Below are 24,255 nucleotides of genomic sequence, written 5' to 3'. Positions count from 1 at the left end.
TTCTGTTCAGTTTACAGACTTAGGGTTGGCAATATTGTCAATAAGAGATGTATTCTTTGTTGGTTGCTTCAGGTCTCAAGTTCTGTCCCTGATATGCAGTCATGCCCACCTTACCTTCTGTAGTTGGTTTCTCAAGTTATTCCCAAACTCCCACCCTTTCCCTCTGTTTCCTTTCAGTACTTTCTGCCATACATGAAGCTCACCCACCTTGCAGTATGCACTGGTAATGGATGAGTAGTGCTGGTGGAGATGATGCTTAATTGTCACTTTGTAAGCCACTGCAAAGTGCTACAATGATTGTCATGGGCAGTTGGCATGCATGAGCTGCAGCTAACTTTATGTCTGATTCTTGGGTAATCCAAAGGAATATCTCATCACGTTACTGAAACAAAAAGGAACCACCCATCAATCCTCACATTGGGTTTGCCACAGATTTTCCTGTGTATGCCCTATGAATGCTAATGGTTCACTTAAAAACACTCATAATTAGCAAAAACATGACATACTCGAGTTGTTGTTTTGGTTGGCAACCGGGTATCTCTGATATAATAGCAAAGTTCAAAGTTAACATATTGGTCTGAGTTAAAATAATCTGGTATTGAGTAGAGTCCCTAGTAGAAGAGAAGATTGCAGTGATGGCTAGAAAATTACTCAAATCCATTAGGGTGTATGGAGTATTCACATTATATTTGACCCTGTATTTCTTTGTGACAGCAGTTTAGTTCTTTCTGTAATGGAAATGAAATACTATGAAGGATTTCAATACATTGCTTGTATATCTTATATTTTATTATTTGTATTGCAGAAGTGCCTAAAGGCTCCAACTGAGATCAGAGTCCCATTGTGGTAGGCACTGTACAAACTCACAAACAGATACTTTTTGTCCTTAAGAGACTAGAATCTAAGCAGACAAAGGGAGGGAGAGTTAACGCTATTCTCATTTTAGAAAATGGGAACTTAAGGCACAGAGGGGTTAAATGACTTGCCCAATGTCACACAGGAAGGCTGTGGCAGGACCAGGAGTTGAACCCAGGCCTCCTGAGGTCTGGTTCAGTGCATTAACCAAAGACCATCTTTCCCCTTGCTGTTGAACAGCAAAAGGGCAGAGCAACTGCTGAGACATGTAAAGCAAATGTGCCTCAAATGGCAACTATTTTGACAGTGCTAGTTGCATAACCCCTAAATTGGAAGACTCCAGAAATCTGAACAAAGTCTGTCAAGTCGAACTACACTAGTATCTATCTACCAACCAACTGGCTATCTTGAGCTGCAAGGTACACAACGGTGGCATCCTGAGTATCCAGCTAAAAGGCACAGCATACTGGTAACAAAGAACAAAGCCGTGGTGCTGCCCTAGAGGCTCTATCCTCATAGATGCACTACTTGCCTATGCTTCTTTATATAAGGGATGGTATAGGGAAGGGAGTAACTCCCTGCTGTTTGTTGTAGTTTAGCTATTTGAGCACAAAGCTCGAATGGATCACAAAAGGTGTGTTTTTGGGTTCCCTGCATAGATCCCTGTGTGCGCAGCAGCCAGTGCAAACGAGAGGTCAGAGCTGCGTGAAGTGAATCCTTTCTGTTGTTACCTACTCTTTATACAGGCTAGCTCCCTGATGTTGCAGATGCCCGCGCTGCTGGTGCTGGCAATGGCTACAGAAGGCTATTCAACCTCCCTTTGCAGTCTGCTCTAGCCCCTGATTCACAGGGAGATACAGTAGCAGTAGCAGCAGATTAGACTGACTTTTTTCTCTTCTCTCTTTTTCTCTCCCCCCACCCTCGAGACCTCTGAGCTTTGACGTCACGTGTGCTCCTTTCAGTTGCCATAGCAGCCCCATTCCCCAAGCCCTCTGCCTGTCTCCTCTGGTAGGTTCCACAATGGTACAGCCAGCATCACGCTGCACAATGGTTTCCAGGCAGTGAAAGAGGGTGATTCAGCAAGCCACTCTTTCTTCCCCTTTTATTTCATTATTATCATATGTTTCCCCTCCCTTTTCCCCCCTCTGCTTTATTTTTTTCCCCAGGGATTTTATTTAGTACACTTTTTAAAAAAATTGGTTTGCCTTGAAGTCACCTGCCCATCATTTTAATTATTATTATTTTTTTAATACCCCATCTCTTCCTCCTCAGTTTGGAATGTGGTTAAAAATACCACGTAAGGTTGCAGTTTGAGGGAAGGGTTGCTGTACCGGGAGCATAGTTCGCAGGCACGGAATGGTAGGTGGTTGATACTAATATTCTACGACTAACCTGCCTTTGCAGGGTGGGGTGATGAATATTGATTGTTGATTTAAAAAAAAAAAGAGAGAGAGAGAGAGAGCCAGGTTAACGAAGTAAACTGCTAACCGATGCAAGAAGGCAGCAGTGTTACAGAGTTTGTGGCCGGAGGACCATCATTTTCCTGTTTTTGGGTGTGTATGAACATTTCTCTTCGGGCTGTTTAGGTGACCGGTGGTTTTAGGAGCAGTGCAGAGGCACAGCATGGATGGGGTGATAGTGATTTAACAGCTGGTGCATGTAAACAGTAGGGCTGTACTCAGCCTCCTTACCTCTGAAACTGCTGGGGCTTTCTTTGGGAGATAACTCTTGGCTTTTAATTCAGCAACGTAAACATTTTGTTTGGGTGTGTATGGGTCTAGAGCTATATAAAATAACTGTATAGTCATTTTTAAAAAGGAATTGCTGTTACTAAACACCTTTTGTGATCCAGAAGCTTAAAGAACTGGCCTTTTGCATAGGGGTTAAATTTAAAAAAAAAGATGGTCTGGGGGGAAGAGTGAGTGTGTCAGAAAAATTGTGGTGTTGGGATGTGTGTGGTAGTTGATGGAAATTGTAGGCAGATGGAGGGATGTCTTGAAGGAAGTGGTCTCTTAAGGTAGGCTTTACTCCGTTGCATGACTTCCAGATGTAATTAAACAAAAACTGCTGTATTTTATAGAAACACCAGAAGCCCTTAGAAAAATTATGTGCAAAATAATTGCCCAGTGGTATGGTACAGAAGAGAATCCAACAATTTTTTCGACTGCAGTGAAATCAATGTAGCTTTACGGAAAAATCCTCACGCAGCTCTGGCAGCAGAGTTATTGCAACAGAATTAACTATTTTGCTTTTTTCTTTTGCAAAGGGGGGCTTATTACAAAATAATATGCATTTCCCTTGGAGAGTGAAATGGCACAGCCATGTCTAATAAGCAAACCTGTTCCCCCGGAGAATCTGAATGGGCTTGTACCTTAAGTGATTGTTAGCTTGTTTACATGGGCTCCTTTTTACTGCATAGCCTCACCATATCCTCAGTGCATCCTTCCCCTTCTGTGATTTGTTCAGTGTGACTTTTGCAAGAGACCTGGTGAAAGATGAACCCCAAGCCAAAATATAAATACAGATTTTACCAAGGGAAATGAAGACACAGAGGGAACGTTTTTATGGGGAAATATTAAATAACATAGTATGCATTGTCAAATCAAGGATCCTCTCTGAAATGAGCTGGCTGCAGGACATCGATATTTTGTCATGCATGGCTAATTTTTTTTTAAAAAACGGGGGGTGGAGGAGTGAGAGCATGCATGTACATTATACTGGAATTGTTTGGGTTATGTTCCGCCACATGCAAACACATTTGATTCAGATTACCTGGACATAAGGAGATGTATAAACACCGTGATCCTCTGACCCTAATTCAAAACATGTCAGTATCGGTGACTGCGTAGTATATGCTCCAGTAAAGTGCCTTCTTTTCCCTGGTTTTCCTTCTGCCTGCTGGGTACTTTTTCTAGACCCCAAAGTGGCATAAAAATACCTGTTTTTGTTGGATGGGGCAATTGATTTTTCTCCATTGGGAACACAAATGTGAATCACAGACATGGTTGGACCTCAGAAAGCCATTAAACTGTATATTTTCTCTCCCACTCTCTCATATTCACATACATGCAATGTTATACACTTGCTCTAAAACAGCAGCAGGATAATTTGTTAGGGTCCTGTTGTTTTAGTATGGTGTTATTGAGGAGCTTTATGATTCCAGAAACATTTCTAAAGGGGATAAGGGCAAAAAGCACTTAACGTGAAATATTAGCTGCCTTCAGCTGACTCTACTTGCATGCTTGATATTAGAGAACCTTTCTCTTGTTGTTGAGAGAAGTGTGTATGTGCTGGAAGGGTCGGTTTATGAGCAGATCCCAGCAGGGGTGAATGTGTTGTTTGCTGTCAGTCTCTGGCATGTCTGCAGCCATTATTTAATGATTTCATAGTACTGGTCAATAATTGCAAGGCACGATATTGTTCAAGTGTTGATTTTTTTGAAAGATAGATTTGATATTACAATGAGAGATCTACCAAATTTCCCTTTGTGTTATCCTTTTGGAATATTATAGAGCCCAGTCCTGCTTTGCATTGTGTTGCAAAACTCTCCTTAACCTCAGTGGGAGCAAAAGCAGGCCTCAAAAGAATCAGACTCCTTTATTACGCATACACATACACTATTTAAAAAAAATCCAATTATTGGAAAATACAGAATTAAGAAAAAAGTCCTTGCTTTAAAACGTAAATGTAAACTACAATGCAGTGCAAAAGAACACCATTCTTTAGATGGTTCCTGAATAGCAAGAACTATAAACATCATTCTGGTGAGAACTAAATTCAAAGCAAGGCTTTGATGTGCTGTTCAGAGTGGAGAGCGCTCCAAATCACTTAAACCTCGGATTATCCAGGTCACATTTTTAGTTCATAGTAGCCCTAGTAGAAATGATGACATTAAAAAAAAATCTAATCATTGCTTTGCTATCGTTCGTGCTGCTTTATTTCTTCATTGAGGTAACAGACAGGAAGGAAAAAAAGATTTCGCTGAACCAGAATAACAAACAAATGCAAATTGGTTTCCTGCTTCTATCCATTCTCTGCTTCCCTTGCTACAGGTTCTCTGAAGCTCCATGCGACCCTGCAAGAAAAATACTTCCTCCCACACATGGTGGGTAGATTTGGCACTAATCCAAAGCTATGATGTATCTGCTGCAAGCTGCTGTCCCCCCGCCCCTCTTACTATAGTACCCCCACCTTGGGGACAGAGACTTAGGGGAAAAAGAATCTTTTAGAGTAACATAGTCTACTGTAATGTAGAAACCTTGTTTATTAGTAACTGAAAGCAAAATACAACTTCACCTTCATTACTGTGGAATATTAGATGTTAGGGTCGTATTCTTGTGCTTTGCACTGAGACACTGATTATTGAAGTACAAATGAAAGGCAATACTGTGAAGGAGAGAGGAGATGTGTAATTTTAATGGTACCGAATCTTCTAGTTTCAGAAGTTTATCGGATGGCAATAAAATTTTAGTTGGGTCGGTTACTTGAGATACAAAAGTCTTAGCTCAAGAGCATCACCATTATTATTGTTAGCAAGCTTTAAGAACAATCCCTTTAGGGTTTTTTTTAAGTAATAGGAGCAGAAAAAATTAATCAGATATGTTCAGTAGGTTCTGATGCTTTTCTCTTTCCTTTGCACAATGGTATCTTAAAAAAGAGGGTGGGGGTTGGCCAGCTTCTCAGCTCCTACTATGGAGTGCTCGGCACAGCTCCCGCAAAGGCCACTGGCTTCTGAGTGCCCTGACAATCCCCCTGACCATGCCAGGAGGTGGGATAGGTTAGGAACGGCTGCACTGGCATGATTCTGACATGGCTGGACATGTTGCCTTTAGGGCTGCTTTGCCCCACTTTCAGGGTTCAAAATGGATACACTAGAACACAGACTTTGGCTTTTGGCATATAACCAAATGGTAAAAACAAAAGCCCCAAGGGTGAAATCCTGGCCCCCTTGAAGTCAATGGAAAATGCACCACTGGTTTCAAAAGAGGCCAGGATCTCACCCTAAGGAGCCAAATACTGAATTAAGCATTAACTACAGTAGGATTGCATAGGATGTGAGTCAGTGTAAAGTTTGGCCCAATACCTTAAGATGATGTAAAAAGCTTGCCCCCTGTGATTAAGGAGTAACCTCTTCTCATAAGGATTCTTAATGTGCTGTTCTTATTATGCTGTCACAGTACAATCTTCTTTTGAGCTGCTTGCAGTGTGTATTTTGAATGAATGGTTAGAAAACTTTGCCTAAGCCTTAATGGGTTCATTGATATTGGACTGGAGCAGCCTTCCATATCATGTGACAAATACACGCGCAACCTATTTTGTTTGCTTAGAAATCCCCTCACTATGGTGATTATCTTATAAAAGAATCTTGTATCATACACACAAAATGGTGGGTTAATGTTGGAATTTTAATTTAATGAGGATTTTCCTTCCTTTTATGTTTTAGTCTTCATTTTTTGTGCATTGGGGTCAATTTAAAAACTCATGTTTAAAAGGTAAAATACAATGTTCCTTTCTCTTTGTTTTTTTTCCCTGTGTTTAGGGCTAGCATTAGAAATTGGTACCAGCAGCAGGCCAGATTCAGCTATGGGAATTCAGGCATGAAGTTGACCCCTCTCAATCATTTCCTATAGATGAGACATAGGACAAGCTGTGGTGAGTTACAATGGATTCTTTAAAAATACAACACACTCTTTTGAAAACTACTTAATACCAACATGTAGGCTGTTAAAGCTGTCATTTTAAATGCTATCTTTTTTGGTCATTTTTAGTCAATAGGAGTACAGAGCTGCCTTATAAGTCTGTCTTTTAAAACCTTTATTACCGCTGCACTGGAATGTCATGGCAATATAGTTTTGGAGGTGGTGTGAAGGCAGTACAATAGTAACATAAAAACCATGCATTGTTATGGACATGCGTATGCCATTGTTTATCATTTTTACCTTATGTATCTTTTTTTACTCTGAGGTGACTAAATAATCTCAGTATGAGGAGTGCTTAGTGGGATTTTTTGGACATAAATCCTATTTTCCTTGGTTTGCTGCAGCAGGATTTAGATATTTTTGTTTGGTACCACGAGGAAAAGAAAGTGAAATTGACAGTAAAACTGACCATCTGAGCTGAGTGAAGTGCAGAAAATAAATAAGCAGCATGAATGGTGAAAGGCAAATAAGATTTTAAAAGTTCTTGTAGTTTTACTAATCCTCCTGGGTGTCATTAGTAATGCAGGAAAGGAAGTTTTCTGAATATATCATTTTGATCTTGATGGTGTGTCTCTCTTTAAATTGATCCATTGGGCTTTATTTTAGTTATATGGCAGGAGGGGAAAACCTACTTAATTGTGTGATGCCCAAAATGATCACAAACCAGATTTTTATTTCCTGTGAATGTTTTAATTTTATGAGTAACCACATTTCTTTTGAAAATGAGCCAGTGTTTATAAAAACATGAGAACTATTTTTTTTTTACCATAAATATGTTTGCTACTTGGCAAAGCCAACCCCCAGCCGACCATACCAGAAAGGTTTGTGAACTGCATCCTAGCAGCTTTGACAACAGCTACAAGTACAGCCTGCAATGTCTCCAAGATGAGTTGTCTGATCTGTGTGTTGTTACATCTCCTGTGGTTTTCCTTGAGGACCATACCAGCTCTGCAAGATGCAAAATCTTCACATCCTCTGTGATTTGGTGGAAGCCAATGGTCTGTGTGTGTGTGATCCAGGTCCCACTCTGTGCCTGGGGAATCACGTAAGCTCCACTCAAGAAGAGAGGACCTGAGTCTTCTCAGCTTGAGCTAAAAAGCCAGATTCTGTAGCTAGGAGCTGTAACAGACTCTTATCTTCTATAGATGAAGCATAAAGGGGTACACAAACACATGCCAGCCAGTACGTTATGCTAACTTGTTTAATATAGTAATAATAAAATTCGCAGTGTGATAGGATGGCCTCAGTATTGTTGGTGAGAGCTGCTGCAAAGGAATATGGACTGGGGCTGAAATAGCAAACAGTTGAGGCAATTTGTTTCTGTTTGGGGAGTGGAAAGGGTGACAGAAGAAAAACTGCCCAGTGGTCTTTAGCATAGTATTGTAATCTGCTTACCCAAAGGGGTTTTTCAAATAGGGAAACTGTGTGCTGGGTGGGTACTACAAATCAGGTCAGAAGTGTGGCAATTGGAATACTGATGTTGCCGATGCATGGATATTTAATGAGAGCAAGGTTCTTGAATGGAATGTGGGGCTGTACTTCTGGTCAGGAAGGGTGGGGTTAGGGGAAGAATGAGTGGTGTTGGTTTCCAAGTTTGTGGGTTGCAGGCAAGTTTTGGGGGGAGGGATAGCTCAGTGGTTTGAGCATTGGCCTGCTAAACCCAGGGTTGTGAGCTCAATCCTTGAGGGGGCCATTTAGGGATTTGGGGCAAAAATTGGGGATTGGTCCTGCTTTGAGCATGGGGTTGGACTAGATGACCTCCTGAGGTCCCTTCCAATCCTGATATTCTATGATTCGTGATCTTCATCATGAGCAGGCCATTCTGTGTCCATGTTAATAAGCACATCAGTCTTCATCTTCGTTTAGTAGGGAGCCAGTTTACATTGTATACTAGTCTGAATTCCTCCAGTCCAAAAAAGAGCTCTTAAACTATGAATGGGCAGTTAGAACTACGCAAAGTTCAGCTGGTTGAGTTTGTAGGCTTTCTCTTGGACTAAACTTTCTTTGGCTTACATCCATATGGGTCACAAACTATGGGTTTTGCTTTCAGCTTTAAATAAACACACAAAAATAAAGGAGAAATTCAGATGAAGCTGCTGTTTAGGTTGAAATCACAGAGTCGTGTGGTTTTCATCCAAGTTTGCTAAGAAAAAAGCCCAGATTCACTCAGAAGATGTGTGAATTTTACCACACTCTTGATGGCTCTGGCTGAACATCAAGTTTTGTATTGAAAACCAGAAAAAGTCTGTATGGTTTCGATTTTGTAATGAAGGCATGTCACATCTCTAAAGGTTGTAGCATCCAGATAAGATACAGTTTGCAACAAATCAGTGCATGCACGCTCTAACCAGAAGACATTTTCTACTGGCTTGTTCATGGAGAATTGCAAAAAACTCTCATCAGAAGTTTGGGAGTTTTCTTATTTTATTTTGAGATGGAGCAGTGATATGTTTAAATTAGGGCTGTCAAGTGATTAAAAAAATTAATCGCAATCAATTGCATGATTAAAAATAATTGTGATTAATCTGCGCTGTTAAACAATAATAAAATACATTTATTTAAATATTATTGGATGTTTTCTACATTTTCAAATATATTGATTTCAATTATAACACAGAATACAAAATGTACAGTGCTCATTTTATATTTATTTTTGATTAAAAATATTTGCACTGTAAAAAACAAAAGAAATAGTATTTTTCAATTCACCTTAAAAAAGATCCTCAAAGAGTTTCTTATCCTTCACAAATCTTAAGCTCAGTATCTTACAATATTTCATAACAGTATAAAACCCTTAATTCTATCAGTGGCTCTTTCTTTTTCATTGGTATCCTTATAAAAGTTCAACACAGTAAGCCATATACTGATCTTGGTTTCCCTGGGTATATCTACACTGTAAAAAAGACCCGTAGCAGCGAATCTCAGAACCCAGGTCAAATGACTCAGACGCACAAGCCTTGTGAGCGTATGGGACTAAAAATAGTCGTGATGACGTTGGGGCTCAGACTGAAGCCTGGGCTCTGAAATTTGGCGGGGAGGTGGGGGGTGGGTTTCAGAACCTGGGCTCCAGCCTGAGCCTGAATGTCTACGTTGCTGTTTTTAGCTGTGTAGTGTGAGCTGCCAAAGTCAGTTGACCTGGGCACTGAGAATTGTTGACATGGGTCAGTCTTGCAGTGTAGATGTAGCCACCAATATAAATATGGAGTAGCTCAAAACTTTGTACTTGTTACCAGAGCTCAGATATCAGCATTCTGGAGTCATAGCTGAGAGCTGTAAAAACATTCTGGATACTTACATGTAGAAGAGCATGATTTTAAAGTTTAGACCCTGATTGTGCAACTTTTACCCACGCTAATACCTACTAATGTGCGTTGTCTCATTGAGTTCATGCAAGTTCCGTGTAATCACACTGAAGAGTACTACTCTAAGGTGAGCAAAGTTTGCAGAATTGAGGTGTAGTGAGATGCCTAGTAGCGGCAAAATCTGTCTGCATTTGCTTGTTCTTTTTCAACGGTAGCAAAAAGCTGGTATACGATATGAAGTCATACTAGGTTTCCCAGTTTGAGAAGAAAGATCTATCATTTATCAGATGACATTTCACTACTTCCTTAGTGGCATTGAGTCACTACATTGTAAATCCTACCAATAATTTTTTTTTAACATGAATGATAACGTATAGCATTCCACAGAGAAAAGCATGTTCCGTTCACAGTGATACAATCAACTCCATGCAAAGTCAACTAGAATACGGACATCATTGGTATGTGTAAGGGTCTAGCAAAAACCCCCAGCTCAAAATGGGGAACCACTGATCTTCTCCTGCCCACCAGAAAAGGATGCCTGTCGTTTTTCCACACTTTTGATCACAGAACTCCCGAAAGCAGCATAGATAGATCAAAAGTTGGTAGAATTATCACAAAACACTAGGACAGATTGTATTGCCTGCTCTAGAGGGAAAACCTGGAGCAGAAGATAAATGTGTAGCTAGTTTAGAGAACTTGAGTTTTCAGTGCTGCACGTGAATAATATGTATAAATAAACACACCCACAATATGTAATGTATAATCTCCACATCAACTGTGTAGTATGGCGATATGTGATTTTTACACATCTGTTGTCCAACTGAAAAATGCAGCACTTGAGAATATTAGGTGGATTTTAAATATTTCCAGCAGGATGTGGGGACCATAAAATGATGGCTGTGTTAGAGTCCAGTATAGTGTCTCATTTGTGATAAATACAATCTTACCCCAATATTGCTACCATTATTAGAGAAACTTGGTCTAGTTGTTTGAGCTTAGAACTGTTGGTTGTTACAGGCTCTCTGGCTTTGAGTAGATCACATAACCTCTCTGTGTCCCAGCTTTACGATTTTTAAACTGAGGAGAAGGATAACATTTCCAAAAATTCCAAAATTTCCAAAAGTGAGTAGTGATTTTTGGTTGACAATATGAGGCAGGCTAAAAGGGATCTAATATTCAGAAGAGGAGTGCTCAGCTCTTTCTGAAAGTCAGGCCCCTTTAAAGTACCTCAAGTTGGCTCTGCAACTTTTATTTCTTCTGTCTCAATCAGAACTTTGGCCTTTTTCCTTGTGAGTTAAATGGCAATGTTTTCTAGACAGTGATCAAACTATTCTTGCCTAATCTGATCAAAATAAATCAAAAGGGTAGTGACAGAAAGAGAGAAAGGGAGAGATAGTGTGTGTGGTTTGTGAAAATGATTTGGCGCCTGAGATTTTAATCCAAATAAATGTTGTATCTGAACTCTTTGATTCAAGTAATTAGTGACTTAGGTTGCATATATAAATATTGGTTAATGTTTCTAAAGGGGCTGTAGGAAGGATTGTGATTATACTGGTGGTGATTGTCTATTGACATTTTAAAATGATTTTTTTTTTTTTTTAGAAAAGTTGAGTACAGAGTAAAATCATTGTCCGGTCTTTTTTTCTGAACAGGATTTGGATATATTTACGTTTACCTCACAACTTATGTTGTTCTAGAAGCAAGCAATGCAACATGTTCCATTAAATGAACTTTCTGGATGGATTTATTGCCCATGATGAAAATGTTGACATTCTCCAACGTCAAAAGCAGAAAAAAATGGTAAAAATGTCCTTTCAGAAATCCACAACAGACTGAAAAACAGTGACTAGGTGTCAGGCCGTGATATTTTTTCTTATCATTTGCTCGTTGAACTTGAGTGCACAGAGATTCACATGCCTGTAATGCTGATTATAATGGGGATTGCAGAGTATGCCGTTACAACAGGAGAGCAAACTGATAAGAGAAAAGGGAAATAAAATTCAGAAAAGCAAAGTTTTTTTTATTTTTTTTAAGCTCAGTTTTTGCCCTTATTTTAATAATCAGCCTCTTACAGGTGCTAGTTGTACAGACCAATTGGAAGCTGTGGTCTAGTAGGAAATGTAGGTATTTGGTCATATCTTGTGCTCATTCTTCATGTGGAACAAGTGTAAAATACACCCCAAAGGTGGGTAAATGACAAAGAAGGGATATGCTTTCTAGTGAGCTAACTTGTGGCCTTTTTGGGGGATATTGGTGAAATTCCAGGGCCACATGATACCCATTGTAGTCAATCAAAGCTATATAAAACGTATACAGTACACAATGGTAGAATTTCCCCCAATTTTAAGGTCCCCAAAAGACTCAAAATAGGTAAATAAAACCAGTTACCACCTTACTTCCAAAATCAAATGTGCAAATGAGTCATTTGAAGGCAGTTGATGAACAGTAGAGTGAGTCAAGTCTCCATTTGTTTCTAGAGATGGCAGCAATACTTAAACTCCCCATATGGCCATAGTAATTCCATCGGATCTGAAATTTCTGCAGGTCACAACTGGCAGATGTTTCCTCTTATTCTGTTTTTGCAACTGAGGATTAAAACCAGCATAAAATGAAGGTGAAGTTACATTAGGTTGTATGCTGGTGTTGCGTACTGTATACTGGAGTTTGACAGTTCTTAGGTTACGTCAAATTGTAGGGCAATGGTGTATTCCAAGATCTGATGTGCCTCGTTGTCAATAGGTCAGAATGCCCATGCCTCCCATTGAAATCAATGAGCTCAATGTGATTGAATGACTAGTGCCCCAAGTAGCAGTCACCCCTGAATAGTTCTAGGTTTGTGGGGAGGTGGCCCTGGCTGGGCCTCATTTTATCTTCTTCCCGCCCCAGGGCAGCAGTACCTGCTTAGACTCGGATGCAATTAAATGACTTGAGCAGTATTCAAAGAGGGAAGCAAAACCCAAATCTCTCTCCACTCCCGTACAGTCTATCTCCAATTTATGGGCATTGCAGAACTGGCAGTCAAACAGAGAGTTATTACTCAGGCCCTGTTGATTATTACACTGGGTGGAAAGTATCAAACCAGCCATTTCTGTGAGCTTTCTCTTTGGAAATCTGTGTTAAAGTTACCCCTGAAAAAGAAGGAGAATGTATCTATCAGCATATCTCTGGAATTTCATGTTGGCTTGTTTGTAATTTCACCTGGTACATTGAGGGCCAGATTGTGCCTAGTCCCTGCATGAGGGTGCCAGGGAGGGAGGGAGGGAGGGAGGTATGTGCAAGAATGTCTTACTGCTGGAGCAGCAGCCTGACTGAGAGGGAGTACTTTGACTCTTCCATAGGGCTAATGTTCTTGTTAGCAACAGGCTCTGCAAAGGAGGAGGGAGGGACAGGGAGGTCTTTGAGCCATTACCCTTCTGAGGCATTATGGTGGCTTTGGGAACAAAGCCTTCCTGAGCTCCTGTTGATATATCCAGGGGTGAAAGTAACTTAAAGGACTTAGTGGTACACTGGAGTCCTGAGCAGGAGGCGTGGCCTCAACCAGAAGAGGCGGGGCCTTTAATACCCGGGCCCTTTAAATCAAGATTTAAAGGCTCCACGGCTGGGAGCCGCGGGCCCTTTAAATCACCCCTGGAGCTACCAGTTGCAGAGGCAGCTGGGAGCCCTGGGGCTCAGGGGCAATTTAAAGGGCCTGGGGCTCCGGCTGCTGCTACCGCAGCGGATCTCCGGGCCCTTTAAATTGCCAGTGGAGTCCCAGGGGCTCCCCGGCTGCTGCTGCTACCCCAGGGCTCGGGCGGAGATCTAAAGGGTCTGGGGCTCTGCTGCAGTAGCAGCAGCTGGGAGCTCCTGACCTTTTAAATCACCACCAGAGCCCTGCTGCCGCTACCCCGGGGTAGCAGCAGTGCGGCTCAGGAGGTGATGTAAAGGGCCCGGGGCTCTGGCCGCTGCAAGGAGACTCGGGACCTTTAAATTGCCAGCCTGGGGAAGCCGGTCCGGTCCGGCATGGTGTACTGGCCCGTACTGACTGACTTTCACCTCTGACTGTATCCCAAGCACAGGGTAATGCCTATAGGCCCCAGTAGAATGCCACCTGTGTAGCTGTCGAGTCCCATGGCTTTGCATTGTTGTTTTACCAAGCAAACATGTAAATGGTTTCGTGTTGACAGTCGTTCCATCCAAAACATCACTATCTATTATAGGGACTCTTTAGTACTGCACTTGGGCATCACTTTATTTAGCCAGTACAGATGGGCAAACGAAGGGGTGAATATAAATAGTTAATGGCTCAATCGTGCATCCTTAGGCTACCCAATGCTCCTATTGAAATTAATAGATTAGTCTCAGCTGTATTAATAAATGGGAGACCTTAGTTTGAGGAGGAATACTTATATATATATATATATTCTAGAGTGAACTAAATTTGAACAGCTGCAGCTTTGCTTTCTGAGATACTCTTGTTGAGATTTTTGTTTTTATTGTGGTGATGGTTTTCCAAACTTCCATATTCTCTTTCAGTAACTATTTTGCAGGCTTTCACACTGGCTTGGAAATGAAGGGACAGATTCTACTTCCTTCATGTGCAGAATTCTCATTTATTGCAATGTCAAGATCAAGGGTAGCCTATGATCCAAACTCTGCCATTAGTCCTGCAATCAGATTCCACCTGCATGGATTAGGTTGCAAGATTGTAGCCTGCATGAAAATTTAATGGAAGCTAGTGGCATCCTGATAGGCAGTGCATTGGGTCAAGAGCAGAACTCGAATCAGATTGTGACTCTGACAATCATGACCTGGTTCCCCCTTGCTCCAGGAGGAATGTAATCAGTGCTAGCCCTGTACCTGGCACAGCTACTCCCATTGGTGTGCTGGTTGGAGCAGGGTGGGGGCATGTCTGTGGAACCAAGTCTCTCATCACTCTCCCTTCCCACACCCAACCAACCCACTTTAATGGGGGTGGGGGAAGTAACGCCCTCATGGGGATTAATTTTTCTCTGTGCTGCTACTCACAATATGAGTAGCCCTTGCAAGGGAGTAAGGGTGTGTAAGGCACCTTCTTACTCCCTTGACCATCAAAGCCAGTAGACACAATAATCCATAATCCTGTATTTCTGAATTTCCTGATCCCTGTTGCTCAAGTTGCATTGAAGTTGATTTACTAGCCATACTTATAACTATCCCCCCCTCTTGAGATAAAAAAAAATGCAAATAGGTTCCTGAAAATGTAATTGAACAAGTAAGAGTCTCTGAAAAGAAATAGTCATTGGTAGGAGAATTTTACCCTTCAAGATTACTTACTGTCCTAAGCAAAATGTTCTAATGTAGGTTAAACAGAACACTTTTACTGACTCCTGCCTTTATTTTCAATCCCTTCCCCAATAATTTACATACGACTTACTGCAGAGAAGAGTTAACATCCACTGTTAGGCTTTATATTTTGGGATAATCTAAATATACTTAATCCCCAAACATAGAAAGCTCAAGCAACAAAAAAGAAAAATTACACACACATTTAGTTCTGCTGCAGTTGTTGGAACTAGTAAACAAATTCCTCTCTGAGCTTTTCCTGAAATAGAGCTCCACAGTTTAATTGCAAATTATAATATCTGCATTTAATTTCAGGTTAGATTTCAGTCATCAGTTCATGGATAGATATTTTTATGGCATTATGAATGCTTGATTTACAATTGTATTTAAAATTAACTTGGTTATACTTTACCAAATTGTATTAAGAGAAATAGCTTTCATGCCATACAAATATGGCCACAAGCTTTTGTGGCTATCGTAGTGGCAATAACCTATATAGCCATTGATAAGAAAAATTTAAATGCAGTGAATTCTTCTTAATCTAGCAAACCTGTAGCGCAGTGCACGGATTTTCCTTTTTTGTACCTGGGAACAATATAGACAGAGATGTATTCACTTGGCTTTGGCCTTTCTTACCCTTGGGGAATAGAATAGATCTCAAAAGTTTATTTAGCGACTATGAATTCATGTCACTCCTGCCATCCTCTGCAAACAAATGAGCACACCATGCTTCTAAAATGTAAGGTCAGAGCCTCAGCTGATGTAAATTAACATATTCCATTGAGTTCTGTGGAATATTGGTGGTTTATACCAGCTGAGGATCTGGCCCTTAATTTCAATTTAATATTACTGTTTTAATGTCTTGTGCAGATGCTCAAGAATCCATATATGTGCTGTCAAAGCCAATATATATCACTTTTGTGGTATGTTTAGTTACGAAGTTTCTGGGATTCTTCTTGCTTTTCCCATAGTTTTCCCTGAATGTTACTACATTCAACGTGCCCCATGTTGCAGTGACCCTGGTAAAATATTCTTTCTGGCCTTCAACATTATCTGTAGCAAAGGCCTCTTGTCAATTGTAAAACAGTATTGTCAATCCCAAGTATTAAAACAAAAATGATGGGGTCAAGGCTTAAACTGCCCCTCTCCCCCATGAGATTGGCTTAAAAAGCATGAGATTTCTTTTTTAAAATTGTGTTTATTTGCCTTTTGGTTTCTGGGCCTTTAGGATACTCTTGGATCATGTCTTCTAGCTTTTTTTCTGTAAGTACGAGGGCTCAAACTTTTGGCTTAAAAAAAAAAAGCTTCTCATATAATCAGATGACTTCTGAAATTGTAAGAAAAAAACACTTGATCGTGTGAAAATAACAATAAAAATTGAGTAACATTGGGTAAGCTCTTCAGGCATACCCTACAGGAGTAGCCACATGTTCCTAATCAAACTCCACAGTCATTTCCCAGTCTGATCTGGGAAATTTTCTCTGTGGCAGTTTCTGTTTTCTGGCTTTCCAAAGTCCTGGCCTGGACCCCATGTTACAACCATGGTTGGTGTGAATGCCTTGAAAGTTAAGGAAACTTTCTAAAAGCTCGAACCAAACCGCAAAGATGGAATAATGACCTCCAAACGGGCACTTGTCTGTGATATTTTGTACTAAAAAGAACTTGCTGCTGATATTGAAACTCTTTGTGCCCAGTTCTATGATTCACATGCTGCCAAGCCCTTCATGTGCCACTTACTCACCCCCTCCTCTCTCTCTCTCTCTCTCTCTCTCGCTCTCTCAGAGGAAAGAACACTTAATAAATAACCTGAAGATACCCAGATGACTGACAGTTTGACTGCTGCCGGAAACATAGCAGTTCTTCCACTGTTCCTTTGAAAGCTCTTAGGACACTGCTACCCTCTATTTTGTTTTGTAATCTTTGCCTGCTCCTCTTCCCCTCCCCCCCCCCAAAAAAAAAAAGAAAAAAGGAAAAGAGCAGGCATAGTGGGCTTACTGACTTTTTATTCCCTCCCCCCACCACCAGGTATCTTTTGGAAGAGAGAAGTCTGTCTCCTGATTCTGTTCTTGCTATGTACTGTACATGCCAATGACATTCGCACTGTGGCTGCCTTCACAGCACCTCATCTTAAGGGCCTCATCATGCTGTTATTGAGATCAGTGGCAAAACAACATTGAGCCCTTAATCTGTTGCTCCCAGCCTTCAGTAACTAAGGGAAAATAGTAAAATCAGGAATAAGAGAATTGTTTTTTGGTCTAAACCATTACACAAGTTAGCATCTGAATCAGTCTCTCAGATTCTAGAATGCATATGTATCAAGTAAAAAGAAAAGGAGTACTTGTGGCACCTTAGAGACTAATCAATTTATATGAGCATAAGCTTTCGTGAGCTACAGCTCATTTCATGTATCAAGTGTGATTCTGTAACTGCTACATTTATGAATATGACAAATGATTCTGCCTGTAAGATGGCTATTCCATTAATTGCTTTGGAACTATTAGGATCACTATATATTGTTAAAAGTTGAGTAGAATTCACACGCTGGGCCAGATTCTGAGCTGTCGTAAATTGGAGTGGCTCGATTGTCTTCAATTAAGATACGTTGACTGCTCCAGCTGAGGATCTGTCCCATTACATTATTTTTTTTAAAAGTCTTTAAATATAAGAGTGAAGATACTTCTAAACTCCTTAAGAGTGTATTCCAAAACTTCACAAGCATATATAAAATTGTATAATATTTATGCTAAACTCCCAAGATTTGCAAGGAGATTACAAAATAGAAAAATCAAATATCCCAGCACAAGTGACACTGAAATCTTTATAATAAAGCAGTAGTAATACTTTGCATTTATCTGATACTTTCTAATAGAAACTCTCAAAGTGTTTTACACGCAACCCTTTCATTACCGGTAAGTATAAAACAAGTATGTGAGCAGATTGATTTTAAATGGTCTTTCTTCATGGAGGAAGTGCTAGACATGGGAACCAAATTTTCTGTCTTGCAATCCTGTGCCTTAACAAGGCTATTTTTCTTCCCTAGGATACCATCTGTGTCCCATCTCATCTCTTCCTTTTCCATTCCCTTCCTCTCGAAATTAATTTTTAGTTTCACCCTCAAATGATGAATTGCTTTTTGAATCTGCCCTTGAAAATGTCAAATGGTTATTTACTTTAAAATGTATGCCCAAAGTTATGCCAAATGGAAATTCTAAGAAAGCAGTAGCATTCAGCTTTTGAATTATCACGAGGCATCCTCCTTTCCAAAATATGTTGGGTGAGACCCTCACGATTGGTTCCCTGCTGCCCAGTGTGGCACAGGGTGTGTACACAAAGGTGACTGTAAAATTAATCCAGATCCAAGCAATTTTATCAACAAAATAACCTGAAAATTCCCAGAGTGAGGAAAACCTCAGCACCGATTAACAAATCTTCCTACCACCTGGAATAGTTCCACTGTATGAGGTGTTGCAAATGCTATGGTGAAGGTGAAGCTACCTTCACTTTCCTCTATGCTTCTCACCCAGGAACATTATCTCTAAAGTTATTGCATAGTATAGTCCATTAAAGTTCCCCAGGATGTTCTTGCAAAATAAGGCTTCAGATGCAGGCATCCAAAGTAAAGATGGGTATTTAATTTTGTTCACTGAGTAGATGGGTGGAAGGGGAAGAGAAAAAGGAAAAAATGAAGGGGACTGTAGAATTATCTTAATTCTGGAGAATTATCTTAACTTATCCCCTTTTGATATGCAGTGCATCTGCATTTAACATTCTAATGGTTTCCACTTTATTATCCATTTTCGAAATTTGAAGCAGTATTATTACTCTAATGCCTGGATTCTCAACCTGGGGGTTGGGAATAGGTACAGGGGACATGGCATCCCTTCCTTTCTTCATAGAGGGGAACCCTGAACCTTCTTTGTGTTGTAACATAGAGTTGTGGAATGGAAAAGGTTGAGAACCTGGACTAGCACACAGGAAGATAACTGACTGACTGAGTGGCCTTCTGTGTTCTAAATGTACAAAGAGGAAAGTAGAATTAATCTTAAAAAATAGCATTATTTTATTGCACTATTATGTTGGATTAATATGGAAACATTACATTAATAATGTTAGTCTTATTGGAATATGGAGAGTTTTATGCTATTGACCACACCTAAATCTCATAATGTTTACAATAGGTGTAATTAATATATTACTACCACATATAAAATGGCAATTGCATTTACATTCACAGTGAATAGTACCTCTTGCTAGACTTCCTGCAGGTGCAGTAATATAATTTTCTCCCCTCTATTATCATACATGAATAATAAGTAATGGTGTAAACACACTCAAGTTGTTATCCTATCGTCAATGGTAGGCATTATGTTAGAGCGATTTCTTTCCATTTACATTAAAAAGAATCTTTGCAATAAAAAGGATCATTTAGATCAGAAGTGCAATAAGTTGTCAAAACTCAGTTTTAATAATTAGGTCTTTTATAATTGAATGAGTTAATGGCAAACTCCTATATAAAAATTAAATATTTTCATTGTAATATATGATGTGAACACATTTTATTGTTTGGGTGCAGCCCAGCCATGTGAAACTGCCTATTTAGTAAAAGAGTAGAGACTACCATGAAGTGATGATATTTGCCATTGGAAAGTGGTTCGTGTTGCCTCAGTATTACCGGTATTTGTGGTTCCTGTACTTAATTGCTTTTGAATGGCAAATATCAGTATTGTAATGGTGACTTCTGTATATTACATTCAGTAAATATTATTATTCAGTGTAAAACAAAATGATATAACTAATGTATGTTGTTGCAATGTTCTGACTGAGGTCTCAGACACTAAGTTCAGGGAATTCAAAATGGTTTCCTCAGAGCCACAGAATTAGGCCTCTTTGCACATGTGCAGTGTTTTGCATTATTTGATATTCTATTAACTTGCGTGGCTTAATTTTCTACCATAATGGAGCATTAAGATTGTTTGTTTATTTTCATTGGATTGTCTTGCTTGCTTGCTAAGTTTTAAAAAAAAAGCCATGGTTTTTATTGCACATTCAGGTTTCTCATAGTATATCAGATTTTGAAATAAATTAACTGAATAAGTGTATTTGTTCTCATGTGTATGGGATATATTCATTGAGATTCCTAGAAATGCTAGAAAAAGGAATCTGTATATCTGCTCTATGCACCCTTGAAATAACTTAAAATACCTCAGAAATAACTCTGTTGATGAAGAAGTACAATTTAATGTAATTTGCCATAGTAATCCAGGTAACTTCAAAACTCGTACTTCTCCTCTATTAAATCCACATTCTTACAATTCCTGCTATTGATGATTACTGCAGGTGGGGGCACATGAGCTTTGCAATGTGTAATGAGCACACACAAGAAATAGCTGTTCATTGCCTCATTTACACTTTCATATTTTTAAAGTATTTCAAAAGAAGGAGAAAAAAATAAGATTAAGTTACCCGTCTCTCTGTGGGAATTTACTGTATAGTTCTCTTACCACTCTGAGCCTTGTTGTTTGGATAAGGTGTCACCTAATAATGACCTTTTTCAATAGCACACATGCCAACTATCCTGTGTAAGACTGTCTCTCTCTTTCAGCAATCGATTGACAATTTTCCCACTCAGTCTTAAATTAATGTAATTGAATGGAAATAAAGGCATGTGCCATAAAGATGTGGAAGGGGTAAAAAGTGGAGTTAGAAAAGGTCTGAGTTTGGAAGGGGAGGAGCTGAAGCTCTGGTGCATGCTCCCTTTTCCCTTGGAACACTAGAGAAGCTCCTTCATGTTGACTCCGCTTGGTCAGAACTCTCTGGGAAAGAGGAGGTGGTTCAGGGAGAAGCAGAAGCCTGGCAGCAGCTGCCTTCTGCATATGCTTCCCTTGTGACTGTAGAAAAGTGTAAGTTAACGCTGCTAGCAGCTGTACTAATTCTCCCTTCATGCTTGTTGGCCCTCGAGGAGGGCTGTTGGGGACAGAAGAGACAGCTAGTAGCCCCAGGCTTTCTCAGGAGACTGTAGTACAGTGAATATGTGAGGATATCCTTCTACTAGTGTGAAGTGTTCTTGCATCCATGTGATTGTCCCTCTGCTTTCCTTGTAGATCTTAGAATACAAGAGGTATCCAGAACTCAGCTCTCTCTTCTCCATGAGGCCATAACCTGCTGCCTACCTTATTTATGAAACTCTGAGGAGAACCTTGAGGGCTTTCTAGCTGAGGCTTCCCCACCTGCAGAGTTTTCTATAAGAGGGGAATGGCTGGACCTATAGTTTATCAGTGTGAGCAGGTGTATTCTGTTCATATAGCTGATGCAGTGGGAAGTGATGTCAGTGAGTAGAAAGTGAGGAGAGGAAACAAATTTCTGGTATCCTTCTCAACTGACACTAAGATGCTCTATCTGTTTAAATGGCCAGCCCTCCATCAGTACAATCCCTGAGCACCTCCAAGATATTTATGCATTTATCCTTCTATCTGTGTCAGGTAAGGAAAGATGATTATCCTCGCCTTGCAAATGTGGAACTGAGCCACAATAATTAAGGGATTTCCTTAAGGTTGCACAGGAAGTCTGTGGCAGAGCCAAGAATTGAAATCAGACCTCTCCAGTGCCTTATCCACAAGACCATCCTTCCTCCCTAAAGCACATTCCCCTGGCACTTGATTTGAAGGAGAACATTTTCATAGGGCAGCAGTGGAGATAGATGAAGGGAGCAAAGAAGGAAGGTGTTGGAGAAGAGAAGAAAAAGGGTTAGAGGACAGAGGAAGAAGAGCAACCTCTAATCTTAAAGAAGAGGAGAGGAGAAAGTGAAGAGCAAAGAGGAGGGACTGTGGCACAGACCATGTTTGTTTGTCCTGGGCTGTGATCAGGTTGTCTTCATTCTTTAGGTAGTACCATGCCACTGATAGTACCAGTTTCAGCAAGAGACCTCCATATAGTTGACCCCATATTTTTGAAATAAATACTTGCGTCTTGATATGTCTTGTTGCCAGGTCTGATACAACCCTGAGTTAGAGAAACCCTCTACTGTCTGTGCAATAGTGCCTGGGGCAAAGGAGGCGCAGTGTTTTTAAAGGGTGCTCACGTAAGAGAAAATACAATTTTTGCTAATATAGTATTAAGCCCTTGCTATTGAGGTTGTTTAGCAGGAGGAACACTGGAGCATGAGACCTTGGAAAAGTCTACCTACTGAGCAGGCAGAATTTATCAGTATTTAAAATTGCCATTCAATATGCAGGTTGAATCAAGCCTGGAGAGTGAAGGTAAAAAAGTAAACAATGAAGCAAACCTGTTCAGTGAATTCTAAATCAGCTAAATCTTTGCTTTCTGGAGAAATCATCCATAACCGAAGAGAATTAGCGTAAGGAGAACATGAGTAGAAAGAGGGAAAGTGAGGAGGAGCTCTCTGCAGAAAGAAGCTGAATTAACTTACACTGAAATGTCACAGGGACTGTGCTGTGATACGCTATTGCTTAGGGCACAAAAGGGTAGGAAGAGGGAGGAGAATGGGGAGGCTGCCTATGTGCTTCCTCCATTTCAGAACAGCTGTCAGTGCTACAGCTTCAATGATACACAGAGGTGACCCACTGGCACCTCACTTGGAATGTGGCAGTGTAAAATGGTATCTTGCAGGAAAATAAAAAAAGAACTTAAGGCTCACTGGTTGCAGGGTCCCTTAGCAGTACCGCACAACCCCTTTGTGGGCTCCTCAAAAGTACAAGGAGGCTTCTGTGAGCACAGGATAAATGGACCTTACAGAGAGTGTGGGAGTTCCCCCCGGACTTTGGCTAGTCCCCACCTCAGAAAAACGGTGCACCTTCTCCCTCGCCCCTCTTGGCCAGGCCGCTGTTAATGTGATAGTTTGTGGGAATCCCAGAAGGCATGAGAAAATTTTGCATCCAGTGCTCTTTTCCCATAATGGATCCAGACATCTTTTTTTCTTTTTAAGCCATCGTTTTTAGCCTTTGAAATCTAGCACAGGTTCTAGTTCTACTGAAACACTGTAGAGAATGAATCTGTCCCTCAGCTACACTGGAATCCTGTTTGCAGATGTTTATTGTTGGTTTGTACTGGGGAACATCTATTTATGCATCTGTTCCTATAGATCAGGAGAAGGTGGTGTTGGATTTTTGTTTTGTTCTAAGTGTGAAGTTTTTCCTTTGGTGCAACTTCCCCTGCCCCTGGGAGCCATAGTGCCATCTCAAAACGAAGGGAATTTTGGATAGCAAGTGGGACAGGCACTCTGCTGCAGATGTGATTTTTAAAGAGTCATTGTTTTGGCCTCTGATAGTTATCCTATTTTAGAAGGATTTATAAGCCAGGGCCTCATTTAAGCAGTTTTTATGGTGATTTGTCTCTTTAGAGAAGCTTTGAAAGGATGGGGTGGGGGGATTTTTCCATTGTTTGAAGATGAGTCTGTTTTATTTGCATTTATGTATGTTGTATAAGTGGCAGAATTTATGTTCTGTAAGCCTATTTACAGTAGATTTAGGAAACATCAGGATTTGTTGAGATATGTCTTCTGGCACATTTGTTACCTCAGGATATTTGCCTGTTTTTGCTTAATTCCTTCATTGTGATGTCTGTAACCTCCTCAGAAGTAGATTATTTTGTAGAAGTACTAGAAGCCCATTTTAAAGTACGCTGTTCCTTTTTTTATAATTTTTTTCATGTTTAATGGAATGAAAAGTTGCACTGTTTGTGTACGTTTGTGTACTTCAGTTTATTTGGAATACTTTGTTTTATTTGATATCTCCTACTTCCCTGTCTCCCTGATTATAGTGTCACATTCTGAATGGGCTGTATGCCTATATAATGCCAGATACACTAGAGCTATGGTGTTTCGCTGCACAAGTGGGGTGGACAGCCAAATGTAATGTGCAGTCAGTCCACTTTGTGCCATGGAGGAGGTCTCCAGGGTTGCTCTCTGCATTGTAGTAGGGAGATAAGGAAAGAGGGTACACTGGGGACATGGCTTATGGGTGTGTAAGCAAAAAAAAAAAATCCATGTTCTTATATTGGAGGGACGTTAGGCTGCATCTGCTACTTCCTCCACATACCCTTCAGGAACTGCCTGGGTTAGAAGCTCCTGAGGCACATATTGA

The 24,255-nt window shown here is 40.3% G+C and overlaps 1 protein-coding gene across 9 annotated transcripts in view; it reads left to right on the top strand.

Annotated features, from left to right (window-relative positions):
- The first annotated feature begins 1,861 nt into the window (after positions 1-1,861).
- The window catches only part of MAPK10 (mitogen-activated protein kinase 10), a 241,583-nt gene continuing 219,189 nt past the window's right edge, over positions 1,862-24,255 (top strand). For 2 of the 9 annotated variants that reach the window (XM_074950544.1, XM_074950534.1), the window contains exons 1-2: positions 1,863-2,214; positions 6,395-6,507. The gene's annotated coding sequence lies outside the window, so the exon portion shown is untranslated. Of the gene's footprint in view, positions 2,215-2,853; positions 2,873-6,394; positions 6,508-24,255 lie in introns of those variants that run through there. The other 7 variants (XM_074950543.1, XM_074950542.1, XM_074950541.1 and 4 more) reach the window with 6 other exon arrangements.

The sequence above is a fragment of the Natator depressus genome, chromosome 4 (assembly GCF_965152275.1).
Source record: "Natator depressus isolate rNatDep1 chromosome 4, rNatDep2.hap1, whole genome shotgun sequence".
Lineage (NCBI taxonomy): Eukaryota > Metazoa > Chordata > Testudines > Cheloniidae > Natator > Natator depressus.
Note: the sequence above shows the minus strand (reverse complement) of the source record. Positions and strands in the feature narration are given on the sequence as shown.